The sequence below is a fragment of the Varroa destructor genome, unplaced genomic scaffold (genome assembly GCF_002443255.2).
Source record: "Varroa destructor unplaced genomic scaffold, Vdes_3.0 BEIS01000007.1, whole genome shotgun sequence".
NCBI lineage: Eukaryota > Metazoa > Arthropoda > Arachnida > Mesostigmata > Varroidae > Varroa > Varroa destructor.
Window position 1 is genome coordinate 19,754,626 of NW_019211460.1, and position 12,870 is coordinate 19,767,495.

The 12,870-nt window shown below is 40.5% G+C and overlaps 1 long non-coding RNA gene across 2 annotated transcripts in view; it reads left to right on the forward strand.

The window, feature by feature from the left end:
• LOC147754423 (uncharacterized) overlaps positions 1-12,870 on the forward strand; it is a 15,382-nt gene continuing 2,512 nt past the window's right edge. The window contains exons 1-2 of one of the 2 annotated variants that reach the window (XR_015317344.1): positions 1-423; positions 1,919-2,150. This is a non-coding gene — a long non-coding RNA (uncharacterized LOC147754423). The remainder of the gene's footprint in view (positions 424-1,918; positions 2,151-12,870) is intronic. The other variant, XR_015317345.1, reaches the window with a different exon arrangement.

Sequence of the window (12,870 nt, forward strand, 5' to 3'; positions counted from 1 at the left end):
TGCTATGGCATGAAAACGCGACGAGCTTCATCTCGTTCTGCTTTTCTGAAAACGGCATATACGAGCCTATAAGCAAGAGTGTACGTTGTAGCCCTCAACGAACGACGACTAGTCGATCGATAAGTCGCTGCAAAGTGACAATAAGAAGCGGAGCTACTAAGAGAGGCAGGTCTGCACAAACAGCAAAGGGTAATATAACTAGTCAAGCGTACCTGAGTCTCATTTATATTGTCACAAAGCAGCAGAGGGTGCAGTGCAAATGTTAGTAGGAAAAAACGTGACGCCAGCTTTTCCAGCTAATACAAATCAAAGTACGTCTACGACCTACTCTGTGGAATTTCTTTGAGTGACTAGGTCATTAATGTAAGCTTGTGTCAATTTATGGAGCTGGATTTTGTTGCGCGTCGGTCGTCCAATCTGTCGGTAAGCGATATGTTTTTGGAGAGAAAAATATATATAGGTAAATGGAAAATGGTTAACAGTATAATGAAATCCTTCTTGAGAAATACAATTAAACATTCTGGTGATACCAGTTAGTATTTGAGTCGTTTTCTTTTGCTTAAGACCTTATCAAGATCAATTATTGTCGTAGAAACGCCTTAATTGTTCCATAGATAAAGCTTATTTCTTTTAATATACTATACCAACAAAGACAGAAAAGCGTAAAGCACACAACTGTAAAACCCTGCCAGTTTTGTAAGGAAGGGTTTATAAAGGTTTTATAACCTTTTACAGGCTATGGGATTTCGTTTGGTTGGAGTAATTTTTCCAATTTCCAAATAGAAAAAAACAATCGAAACTGATATGTAATATTTTCTTATCAAAACTTACAAATTCTAAATATTTCGCGCACTACTTCATCTATTCAACTTCCCAAATCCCGTTTTAACTCTGTACATTGACATCCTTCATTCAATGTACAGTAAAGGCCTGTGTATCCTATCGACATCAGTACCCGAAAACTCTCCTAAAAAGAGATTCTCTATAATCTTTGAACGTAGTCGCGGGTAGGGTTATTGTACCTTTTCCTTATTGGAAGTTCAGTTGTCGAAATAACGCCTACATATGCTGGGTAAACTGGTACAATATCAGCACATACCTTACAGCGTATGTTGTATTATGATTTAGTGTTACACGCTTTTCTTATGAATGATAGGCGATGTAGAAATGATCAGGGTAGATAGAGGGACCCACTGTTCTGTCTCTACCTCCTCCCGCAATGACGAGCGCTCGTTAATATCTTAGGAAGTCACTTGTTAATGAGTACTGTAGAAAACCATCGCAGATCGTCTAACTGATTATTGATATTGGATAATAAGCGAAATTCTGCTTTCAGTGGACATCTTATAGCCATTGAGCTTTGACCTGTTACTCCAGAAGGAGGTAATAATGCAAATACTTGCACAGAATCAATTTATCAATGCATAGACGTACATAAGTCGATAAGGAGGAGGACATGTTGGATCGCCAGGGGTAGGTATGAACAAATCAGACATTGTAGGCATGGGTTTACCGATCAAGTCGATTGCTCATCAATTTATTTGTATATGTACGTACGATGTGTAGTCCCACAAAATATGCATCGCTAACAAGTATTCAAGTCGACGTTTAAGACAGCAATTTTACGCCAGTGAATTTTTATGTGTATGACCACATTTGCCATAAGCGACATTCTGTTTCGCTAGAGGTCGACCGGGGCGATAAGATATTTCTACCGCAGACAAGATCTCGACAGATACGACTACACAAAAGCCGGCGTCTCCCAAGAGGGTTTAGCATATCCACTGCACAAGGTACAACTTCAGCGTCATTTTAATCAACTGGGGGGGGGGGGGGGTATTCACTGATAAAATTTTGCGTAACGTTTATAGCATAGACGAATCCGTTTTCACGATTCTTATTAACTCTCACTCGTCAGTAGGGACGTCTACGGTTGGCCTGGCTGATGCTACTGCTGTTAACGTGATGCTGTTGGTGCGAACCCGCCAACCCATTAAAGCAGGCGTACGACAGCATCGTCGCCGTGAGCTAATAGGAATTGACGATGTTGGCAAGCCACTAATCAGCTCCACTCAGACACATTGGAACGAGCGCCATTGCCAACTGCTACGGTCGGTACTGCTTTCAGCATCTGCGCTGTTTTGGCATTGGTAAGTTAGTAGGGAAGCAAAGGCACTAGTGAGTAGGGCACAGATTCGGTCGTTTTTTACCACTACCGTTGCCACTGCTACTATATCCCAGGAAAATAAATTGTCGAGGTCGACAATTTATTTTATTTTTAGTACTAACACTTAATTCCGCTTTGTTGACACCGACCGTTTTTTAGTTATTTTTTGGTGAGAGGTTATATTTCCTTTCCTATACGTTCTATTTTCTTCATTAGAAGCTAATACCATACCAAAGTAGCTCTGTATTAATTGTAATATAGCAGTATTGTAGTATTATGTAAGGTTTTACTCATGAATCGTCACTTTGCCAGACACCTCTTCAATATGTGACGTTACCCTCGTAACTTATTAAAGGAACGTAGCCTGTGACGTTCGCTACTGCAAGACCAAAAATGATTCTTCGGCAAGTTTTATTATTCTGTCAACTTCGACAGCAGGCAGTTGAGAGGTATAGATATACCAGTCCTTCAAAAAAAGCACCCACTTCCCTCAGGGTAATTCGTCCTCCGCATTTCTCTTTAGCACCGCCTTGCAAATCCTCAAATTCACAGCAATAACAGCAGCTCATGTTCAAGCAGTGGTCACTTCTCTCTGTACCCTTCTTTACGTATTGTCAGCGTTGCCACTAAATTGAGACTAGCGTACTGCTTACTTACCATGTGACTCAAGCTCTTTGGCCAGTCAACCGCCAACGAAGACGCTATTCGATGGCGTTGAAGCCGACACCCTCAATTGTCGACGCAAAGTGCCTGGCAAGAAAATGTTCACAAAGCCGTTAAATGTAACCAGCGGAAGATTGAGAAGCTGTACTCTCCCATTATTTGCTTCAGTCGTTTCTCTAGCTTAGCGCATCACTTTGGCTGCTGAGCTTTTCACTTGGTTCTCGGTTAGAAATTCACCATTGGTTAGACCTGTTCGTAGTGAGGGGTGGTAATCTTTGCCGTTTATTTAGTTGTTTTGGCTTACCAAGTTCCGAAAGCACGTATCTATAAGGGATTTTATGAATTTCGAAAACTGAATTAGTCGACTACACTTGAGAAATGGCGACTATGTAAAATTGATGACGCGCTGATTGTGGTTGATGTATGCAAAAACTCACCCCAAAGCGACATAAAAATAACAGTTGTTATTATACAAGGCAAATGGGAGCAGATATAGCAAGCAACATCAGAAAGTCACAAACTTTCCTGAAGGCACAAAACCTTCAATCAAAACCAGATTTATGTAAAAAAAAAATGTAAAGCCTTTTCGATATACAAACAAGGCCGTGAAAATTCATTCCAAAAATATAATACTCAGCTTCGATGTTCGGCGTAATGGCTGTAGATTTTGTAAATTTCTGAAAGTTTGAAGATTTCTCATGTCGTTCATGTGACCAAGTATGAAGGCTCTTAGGTTTTCGTTGCAGACCAAGAAAGTAGAAGGATGTTTCATCAGAGTCACGTTGGTCATTTCGAGGGGGATATTAGTATGTGACGATTTGGACGGCATACGTTTCATAAAATAGTTTCGGGGGAAAATGGCGAGTACACTTGGAATAGGCAAGTACACCCGTTAGAAGCTTTTTCAGTTTCTTTTAACGCCAGCCTTACCATCCAGAAACATTGCTCTTCAGAATCTGCTAACGGCCATTTAACTTGTCGACCGGGTGCTCAACATTGGGAAACTTTCTTGTTTTGGAAACATTAAATTACCTAAAATAAAAAACATTTTAAAACGCGTACGAGTAATATGACATTGCTTTAAATGCCCAATAACGTGATGATTTGAGCACCATTTGTTTATACCGGGTTTATACTCAATAACAATCCTACTTACGTCAGGTTATTTTTTTATTAAAATATAATAGAATAGAGCTGTATATTATATACATTTTAGTAGATATACTGATTATAGAAAGGTGCACTAAAAAAATCAACCAAGGAACAACAGCTATCTATTCGTTATATCCAATAGCCGAGCTAAATTCGATAAAGCCTACGCTTTTATTTTCCCACAAAACCCCTCATTACTGTTCAGGCGCCACAATTCCTCCGTTTTCTATGTCTAGATGTGGCGAGGGTAGAGCCCGTCTATAAAAAATAGTTTCTTTGTTATCGTTATGCAAAATATCGAGTATTGTTGTTATGCCTCATTCTTTCTAGTGTCGCTTTAGTATGGTTCCTTGTCATACCCTCCTTTTACTCCCCGCTTACCCTCACTTATATCCATTTTGTGGTAAAGTAGCTAACCCTGAGCGCCGTACCCTTTGACGACGGTATGCCTTCCTTTCTGGCGAATGTGGACTCGTCATTTGGCTGAAAGTGCCTCCGGAAGTGTATGGATGGTAGACCCGAGACCGGACGCCTTTAAAGCTCAGCCGAGAACATGCACAAACACTGCAGGAGCAGCGAGCAGCAGGGCAAATTCCCTCTAAAGTATGCATAGCAAAAGGCAATCATTAGGCGTGGTCGTGAGCACGAACGGTCCGTGCTTATGCTTATAGACTTTGTACCATATCGTGTTAGATATGAGCCACAAGCAGCGCTTTCTAGCTTTAGGCACACTTTCAGCCTATTCGATTTACTGATGGAGATAACAAGTTAGAGGTTTCGGTAGACCGGTAAGCCTATACTTCGGCGAAGAATGTAATAATGTAATATGTTTACTACATGCTGAGTATTTATTGCAATCACCCGGAGCAGGGCGCTTCAATGCTCCCCAAAGTCATTCCGTATTTTGCTCAAAAAGACTAGATAAACACATGTCCGAGGTGCCACTTCTACAGTCCAGCTGTCTGCGCCACCCTCTAACACTTGCAACATAAGTTTGCTACTTTATGCTTTCATTTTCTCATAGACTAGTAGTGGTAAGCTGCAGGAAAAGAGGCGGTGGCAGAAGAAATGATTACTTCCGTCAGCGTAACCCTTGCATCACATGCGACGCGAAAAGCTAGCGGTTCCGCTTAAGCACGGTAGTGTTAGGCGTGAAACCAACTCTAATGTTGGATAACTATCTAGTGAGATGCGCGCTATACTATGTTTTAATTTGAAGACAAGCTTGATTCGGGAATCTCTACAGCAGCGTGAAGCTCGGGGACTGACATTTAGCAGCGCAAATGTCGTTCCCCGAGCTTCGCAAAAAATTCGTTGGAAACCGTTGCATTTACTGCCCAGCTAACATCGGTCGTGTCTAAGTGACGATCGGTATTTGCACATTACCATGTTCGAGACGAGTTTTAATTTAAAGATAGTAACAGGTTATAGCTCAATTCACGGTTCAGTCAATGTAACCTGGATGAAATTGGGCCTCTGTTATAACACTATCAACTTGTTATGCCGAAATGTTACATTTAGGTAGTGTAGGTATATCATTTTATATAAACGTATCGCTTTAGCAATTGCAGAACCTGAATTCGACTCCTTTTTTTTGCCGCTATGCCCCATATCCGCTCCTGACCTAGTAACTATCTCTACGCATATCCACTAAGGAACATGTTTTTCCTGCATACGATACAGCATTACACGCTAGTAGCCAACGTATATATTAATCAGTTAAAATATTTTCATTGTGTTGTTCAAGTCGAGTTTATGACTCCTTGCGACTGCGTTCTGTTACAAAACTCTTTCTTTTTTTCTGACTTCATATGTCAGATAGCGCATCGAGCCCAGTCAGGCGAGTTAGCGAGCGTCGTAGCGTCAGCAAGCTTCAAGTCAAGCGCAATACATTTCCTCAACAAAGGATTTTGCCACCACAGCCGTTGCTCACGGGAGTGACAACGACTCCAATCGAAGAAAATGAAAAGAACAAGGATAAAAAAAGTAAGCGAGAGGATGTATCTCGGTCGAAAGCAAACAGGGCAAAATAAGACAGGATAAACGAAGAGAGAAGGATAAATAAGACTCGCGGGATGAGAAATGAGCAAAGTTGAAAAGTCTTGACACATCATGACATATGAGAGCCAGTTTTGCGGACACACAGGAAGAAGGGCCTGAGAGGGGTAGGGGGCCACAAGCAGGCCATTTCTTACAACGTGTCAGCCGCGGGGGTGACTGGAGTAGCTGTAGCTCCAAAAGCAGTAACGGCGAGTATTGGTTGTCGACCGAATAACACCAACGCCCCCAAAATACTAGAAGTTATGAGAAAGTGAGTGGAGTGTCATTACAGGACTTCCTGGTAAACCAGCAGCCAACATACCGGAGTGGAGACAAAGACCCAGTTCAGTCCATCTATGAGAAGGAGCTGGTAGTGGCAGAAATAAATTTAGCGCACATGTTTGACAAATGAAAGCCCAGTGAGGGCAGAATGGGAAGGTTTGTTGTATATGGTCGGTTACAAGCCAGGTACGTAACCAATTAGCACCACACTTTGGGCCGAGTGTCAGTTATGTAACAATATGTGTCAAATGAACAGCGTCGTCTAAAGAAACTGAATTAACGACGCCATGTGGTTTGGATTCATGCTTATGTTACGTGGCCATAAAGCTCCTGCGGAAGTGAGCATAGTGATTGAATATCGATGCGCAATCACGAGACAAACATGCTCAAAATTGTAAAACCATAAAGCTCAGACATATATCAATCGCTCGTGATGCTATAGAATGAAACATAAGGCGTTTTGTCTCTTATTGAGAGTAACTCTCCTGTAATCTCGCGCCCTCGTAAGCAAGAACATCTACAAGCCCCATTCTGCATTTTTTGTGCATTTTACGGTTTCACCAGCAACCATGGTGAAACCGTAAAATGCACCAGAATCGTCGATAAAGGTACACATAAAATACATATCGTTTCTCTATGTAAATAAAGGGCGTGTTATTAAGCTGCTCTTTTAAAATGTTTGCAATTGTATAACCATTGTGAAGATCGGAAAATTCAAACGTGACGCTTTCCTTCGGCCACTTCTCATGCAATATTTTTCTTCTTTTCATAGATGTACACTGGGATAACGCCGTGTGTTTTAGATCAAATGAAAGAAGAAACAACACCCCACCAACGCTTCAAACCGTATCGCTGGCATAATGTTTTGTGCTTTTTCGTTTGTCAAGGCGCGCATATCTATCTAAACTGTGTTTACATTTAGAAATAACACGTAAGGTTATTTTCGAAGGGGTTAAATCCTCGCTAGCATCACTTAGATCTGGAGGACTTTATAAGTTCCCTATAGTGTGCCCAACTTTGAAATCGATGAATACTATTCATTTTAGCTAATATAACATAACTGAAGAGAATACTGAAATAATTCCATTTATTTTTTTCGTAGATACCAAAAAATTCTTAGTGAACTACTTTGTATTCGATACCCCACAACATAGCCCCAGCGTTTGAACATTTTCCTCAACCCAGAAGTGTTCGATAATTTCCATCCCTAGAGATTTTTCGGGACAGTACGACAAAAGTCGTGCGGAATCCCCGTACGGTCTAGTGGCTACATAGATCTTTCTAGCTACCACTAAGAGCTTTTGAATTTATACTGATCCGAATTGCTAGAGACCTTTTTGTTGAGGGTTAGGTAGGCGGAACATCTAGCCCACCTCTGTAGGTTTATAACGCTATCTGCGTTATGCACTTGCGTTTATCGCACGTGTTTGCGTATCCAACAAAGCCAGCAAGACATATGTACTGCGCCAGCAAAGGAACTTTAGTCCTGTCAAAAAGATGCATTTACCAGTTGCTTTTGAGATGCTAATCAATATAAATACAGTTGGGTAAATGACAACTACAGTTGCCTTTAAAATGCACCAGGAACGGAGGCGAAAGAAACAGAAAGCGAATGATGCATCTTTTCTTCAACCGTATTTTAACACAAAGGTGCCAACGTCTCTTGTATGCTTCTTCCAGCTGGGCCTGGTCAGAGTATGCTATACTTAAAAAATATTGTTTTTGGAATATCAAGTAACGTTGTTTTTCAAATGAAAGAGGAAAAATTCGATGGGGATATGATAGCTTTTTTATGTATATAAACTTTTACAAAATATTTTGCGAAACGGCTAAATCTACTGCTAGTCGCAGGTTTAGTGTTAAAGTAACTTGTATTTGCAAAAAATGCGCCTTTGAGATCTATCATATTTGTTTCGTAGAATATTTGTGATTAATCAACAATTAGAATTCAGTGACATGTCTATGTGCATTAGAATTTATAGCGTATACGTAGGTATTCCAAAAAGGTATAATCATAACGGTCCAACTCACTTACTTTTTACCCTACCATTAAAATTCATCTCCTGATGGGTGAACTTTTAGGCACTGCAATGACCTTTAACACCGTTGTATCCCTAAACACGTGTAAGGTAATCATAGTCTGGCAGTACTGGAATAGTCCTGGGGTTCACAAGGTATCGCATTTAAGCTGTTCGTCATGATTATCTAAAGCCCCTTAGGCACCGAACACTTGTCATGGTACTTGCCTTTCCCTGTCGGCGCTTACGTATGACGTCCTCTGTACTGCCGCACAATGTTCCTGTTGCTCGCATCCGTCAGTCGTATCATAATCAACAAAATGATTCAATCAAACACGTTGTAGCATCTCTGTTTGCAGATATCAGCGAGTTTATCAAATCGTAACGATCTCTAGCCCGCGACCATTTGTTATCGATCTGCAGTGATGGCAGAGACGCCATCACTGGCGGAAAAATTAGAGTGTACCCATTCATTGATAATTTAGATCCAGCTTGAAAAAGCGCGATAGTACTGCAAATATGCCGTACAACCAACGAAAGAATTGGCCGGTGTTATGCTCTGACCGTTGCTGTGATTTCGCTCGTTTCTATAGTGTCGCATCGTTCTAAAAACTTGACAGCAGTTTAACCAAGCGAAGATCGCAGAAACCAAATTGGCTTACACAAGTTCAATGAAAAAAACTACCAAAATCGAAAAGGTAATTTCGACAAGAGTAATGATAACACCGATAGCAAGGATAATGGGTGGCAACGCTGATGAAGTGGAATCTCCCGACAAAAGGAGTTGATTGATGGTACCGTAATGTCGAAAGGCCCTAAGGTCGTGAAGATCTAACGATTACGAGAAGAGACGAGTCATTAAGTTGAATCAGGGACCTATGTAAAGGAAGGTGGCGCTTTCGTGACAAACGGTGTACCACTCGAAGCTTCTGGCTATTTGGAACACATAAGCTTCACATAATCAGTGTCGACTACAACAATTTCCTATCTTCTTTTTTTTTTTGTTGTTTTTCGCGCTAACTCGCCGCAAAGATCAATCGAATGGTGGACGAGCGGTAAAAAAACGTTCATAGTATAACTGCGTTTTGTTTGGCAATGCCTACCTGTGAAAAAATCGTCCGTTTCGCAGACGGTACGTAAATAGTGACCTTCAGTACTTGATTACGTTCGTTGGGAGACAGAGATGTGGATGTGAAGTCTACATTTTCTGTTCGGTTATACAAAAAAAAAGCTTTTATTACTAAAGCTTAATTTAGCGAAATAAATTTGCAGTGTACAGGCAATACACTGCACAGCCAAAGCTTTTCTGCTACATGCAGATTTGAGCTCGATTGACATACAAGATCGGAGGTATCGCAGAATTTTTTAAAATTTAAATTAAAAAATTAAAATTTTTAAATTAATCATTTAAAATTTTTTAAAATTACCTCACTTACGAAAAGATCACCAGCATTCGCATAGAGATTGTGCTTAGTATTTCCTAAAGAAAAATGTATGTCAATTGACTAAGCACTTAGCTTCAAAGAGACTTGTTTTTAATTAGAAATTTACATTATTCAGTGTAACAAGCTAGGAATCATATTATAGAGAAACATGTTGACTGATCGAAATTCTGATTCGCAGGGACCGTCTATAGGAAATTATCATTATTTTAACTCGTATAATTTTGCTAGTCTCGCTAAAGTCAGTTTGCTCATTACTCCTTTTTTTTTTCTAGGAAGCCGTCCAAGTTTTGTGGAGTAAGTGATCCTAAAATATTCGTAAGATCGTATTACTAAGGCTGCTAATTTTAATTCATCTCCCTAAGAGTCACTGCTATTTAGCTAGAAAAAGCGTGCTATTTAATGAAACATCCTTCCAAACAATCTTTCCATAGTAAGAAATTCTGCGAGGGTTAAGGAATAGGAATCAAAATGGTCAAGCGTTATGATTGCAGCCATCACGTATTATAATGAGAAACCCTTACAGCAGATACGGTTCTACATGGCAAAACTGTAAAATCTATTGAACTTGACCCCAACTGAAGTCAGAAGCCAACTGAAAATACGGTTTGGAAAAATCAGAAATCGGTTCGGTAATCGCTCATATTTGCTCCACAAAATACAGCTTAGTTTGCCTATTGGGAAATGGACATTGACGGAATCGAAAGTGGAAGTTTTTAGCATGATAGAGTATTTCGATTTTCACAATTAGCAATACGTAAAACATAAATTGTGGATCGTTAGGTGACATATTTGCGGCGGATCGCGCTACATCTGCTAAATTGCTTAAGGCATACTTACCCAAGCAAAGTAAGCGACGCCTAAAGGATGCTAACCTTCACTTTCTGATGGCCAGTCACCTGTGCTATAAAAACACCATATTACACAAAAGTGTTTGTTTCATACCTGCCCAATTATCCGCAAAGTCCGACCATCTCTTCTGCGCTTTTCATTCAGTAAATTCTCTACTATTTTCATAAATTCCTCTAAAAAAAACTCTATACCTATCGTGCACATATTTCTGTGGTCTAGCGAAGTACAGAAGACTTTTACGAAGTTACACTTTTACGTGTGAGGCCTGTACGTATGTGGAGGCTTCAGTTTCTAGCCATGACTAGATTGCAGCCGTGTCTCCGACCCACGACAACAACGGTAAAGAACTCCGAATTGCTGTGCTAACTAAGGAGGACGAGAGCTATGAGCAAAAAACGCTGAGACATAAACCATGCCTCCCCTCATTTGCCGTCAGCTGCTAGCCGAGACTTTTTCGGCCTTTCATAGCGGAGTGTAGGGCATATTTTGTTTACTGGGCGTCCGCGACACGAACGTCTGCTCGCACGAACCGCGAGACTCTGATTTCGAGGCGAAATACGCCCACGCTAACATGCACCTGCCAAGCACACCTGGAGTCTAGTAAATACGACCGGCCCTTCCGTGTACTTTGCCTTCTTAAGTAACTCTATACTTGCTACACTCTTAGTACACAAAATTTGTTTATGCTAAGTCGGCATACTTAATTTTCTGTCGGATCGGCCAGCTAGCAAAAAAGTTGATATGGTCTCGAGCACTAGTTTGATTTTTTTGTTGTTATTCGATATAAAACTTTAGGACGTTGTACCTGGAGAGGAGAAATTGTATGCAACTCGCAATCCCGTGGAACCCCAGGGACGTATAATATTGCCTTCGGAGCTGCCCTTTTTTTATCAGTTAGGAAGTGCGTACATTGAATTGCAGTAAACTAAACTCAAATAAATGATATAGATACGTCAGATAATACCCTCTCTAATTGCTTATAAATATTTTGTAGAATATAACGAAATAAAATAAATATGTGTTATGCATGCTTTCTGTGCTGCTATACCTCAGCTATGTCACATTTTCAACATGACATCTGATGATTGTCTTCTTCTGAGGGGGGTTTGGAGATGAAGATGTTGTGTATGATTTGCCGTTTGTTCATTATACTTTGCTGTGATAGATCAACCTACACGAAAATTACGTCTTATTGATAATTCTTGTGAACCTGAGCATGTTTTCTGCTTCATCGTAACTCTGGCGATATATATATCCTGTACCACTAATTTTCTATATAAAGGGACAAGGTCGTGTTCAAGTAAAGAATTCCTGCGTTGGTACTATTACGTCGTCATTATCACTGGCGGCCGTGAGAGGAAAGCGGATCGTCAGAGTGGTAGGCTATCTAATTCGAGGACAGATAGAGTGGTCGGCCAACTAGCAAGGCTAAAGTCTATGGTAGTGTCGTTAAATGTAAAGGAAGTCGCCATCGAAACTACTATTTCTTGACTGGACGGTTGCAGAAGAAGTAGCGAGATGCGCGCTTGTGCGCGTCAGCGAACATAGCCCTAACAATCGAAGTTAATTCTGTAATAGATCTGGTTATAAATCTGCAAATAGAGCAGGTATTGCGTAGTTACCATGGCAACTGGGCAATATTGGGGATAATGACATAACGTCGTTGCAGCAAACCCGGGATGACCATTAACCGCGATCCATCAGCGCGAGCACGGGTCATACCAGTAATCCTAGGCATTTTTGTCGCTGTTGCTATACAAGGAGGACGTTCAGCTCCGAAACATTTCTATATAAGTAGTTCCGAATTTTGTGTCCGGTGCTGTTATGAAACTTTAGTCAGACTGCCCTCCAACAAACGTACCAACGTTCTGTCTCTAGACCACCTCACGTGCTTCTCGGCATATATATATATATAAGGTGCGGTACCTAAAAGGGTGCTTTTTCTTATACTTTCTAAGATTGAATCTAAATCGAGATAGCGGTTTCTTTTTGGGTCTTAAAACGCTAACCCGTCATTTTCAAAATTTTTCTTCTTAAATCCATAAATGACTTTCCAACAATAGCCCTGCCTGCGTCTACCGATATTGGTACGTACAGAACTTGTTTACGTATCGTTCAGGTATACTATATAAAGAAAAATGCTAGTGGCATTGAATTTTATGCTGGCAGCAGATGAAAGGTACAAAAAATGTAAATAATCAACATGGCTAAAAGGTTCGAAGAGCAAAAGCTCAATACCTTGTAAAACTTACCT